The following is a 1,914-nucleotide window of genomic DNA, read 5'->3' as shown; positions in this document are numbered from 1 at the left end:
TTGAGATGGGGTCTCGCTATGTTGCCCAGGCTGGCATGCAGTGGCTGTTCACAGGCACGATCCCACTACTGATCACCACGGGATTTTGACCTGCTCTGTTTCCAACCTGGGCCCGTTCACCCCTCCTTAGGCAACCTGGTGGTCCCCCGCTCCCAGGAGGTCACCATATTGATGCCGAACTTAGAGCGGACACCCGATCGGCATAGCACACTACAGCCCAGAACTCCTGGGCTCAAGCGATCCTCCCACCTCAGCCTCCCGAGTAGCTGGGACTATAGGCATGCGCCACCATGCCCAGGGAGATTCCAGGTTCTCATTTCGTGTCTTATAAGAACGAGCTCAGCTGAAGAGTCTGGGTGTCCGCATGCTCCTGGGGACGGCCCTGGCGACATCAGCGGCATGCTGTCCACTCCGGGGCTGCCTCCCTCCCACCCCGACGGCTTCAGTGAGGGTGACAGGTCCATGCTGGTGCTTAGCCCAGATCCTGAGAGTCTGGGAAGGCCTGGCTCAAAGTCCTGCATCCAGATGCCATTCATTTTTAAAATACATCCTGAATTCAGAGCACGAGGAATTTTGCCTGACGTTCTGCTGTTTTCTTGAGAGATGCAGGTGAAGTGCCTGGTGCCACATGGCTGGCTTGGGGATGTCGTGTGTGGGTCAGGCCTTGCCCTCTAACAGGAAGGACTGAATTGCCTGAACCCTGCTTCGCCTGTTTGAATGCAGACCCCTTCCGCTTCATCACCCCGCACGTCACAGGCATCTGGCTCACCCAGGAGAGGGGCCAGCCATGAGGCCTGTGCCTGCCCTATTGGCACAGAACCCACCTCCGCTTCACCCAGAAGTTTAGTCCGTAGGAGTCAGCCCCTGCCACCTGACATTCTGGGACATGCGAGTGTGTTCACATGTGCGTGCGTATACATACACATCCACGCAGGCACACACCACGTGTGTAGGGACAGTTTTCACCATATGCATGCTCACATGTACACACGTCCCAGCACACAGGCATGCACCTGAAGACTAAGGGGCAGCCTGGGCGGTCCTACAGGGGCAGCCCCGTTAGGAAGTGGGTTTGGGAAAACATCTCTTCGAGTCTCTTCTGAGCATGATGCCTGAGAACCGAAATGATTCAGGTGGCTCACACAGAGGCGGGCTTTGTGGAGCGAAAAGCCCCACTTGAAGACAGTGTCCCCAGGGCTAAGGAACTTGATGAGGAAATCAAACCGTCCTGTGAATTCTGAGCAAGCTGGTGATGTGGCCTGAGCTTTGCTTTGCTGCTAGACGTGAGTTCTTCTGTGGTACATGGCCTGCGCTGGGGCTGGGCAGGAATAGTCCCAATGCGGATACTCTGGACGTGAACCAGGGGGTCATCCCGTGTGTGGCCAGGGGGTCTCTGAGGGTGCATGCACACACATGCATACACACATGTGCACACACATGCACAAGCAGGCACACACATGCACACAGTGCATACACATGCACAGACACACACATGTACACCAGCAGGTGCTTGTCCTGCACTGAGCCCCTGGGGGAGGGACAGGACCAGTCATAGGTGCAGGCACTGGAGGACAAGGCCACAGAGGGCTCCGAGTGCCTTCGGCAGCTGCCCTGCAGTCAGTCCTAGCCTCTCACACTTGCCAGGTGGAGCGGTTCCAAAGTCTTAGGCCCCACGCACGGGAAATGCCAGCAAGGCCATGCCATCCAAATGCCCATCACAGGCGTGAGCTCACTTCAGAGCTGCTGGTGCAGCCTCTGCTTGAACCCAGCCAGGTCCCAGCATGCCTCTACCGTCTGATCGGCCCATTCCATCCATCACGGATGGGGAGCAGAAGTGTGTTTCTGTGGGACAGTGTGTTATGGGGGAGGCTTGGATTTGGGGGTCTGGAGGCCTCTAGACGAAAACCCCAAACT

The sequence above is a fragment of the Cebus imitator genome, unplaced genomic scaffold, assembly GCF_001604975.1.
Source record: "Cebus imitator isolate Cc_AM_T3 unplaced genomic scaffold, Cebus_imitator-1.0 Scaffold112, whole genome shotgun sequence".
Lineage (NCBI taxonomy): Eukaryota > Metazoa > Chordata > Mammalia > Primates > Cebidae > Cebus > Cebus imitator.
The sequence above is the reverse complement of the archived record's forward strand: the minus strand, read 5'-3'. Positions refer to the sequence as shown.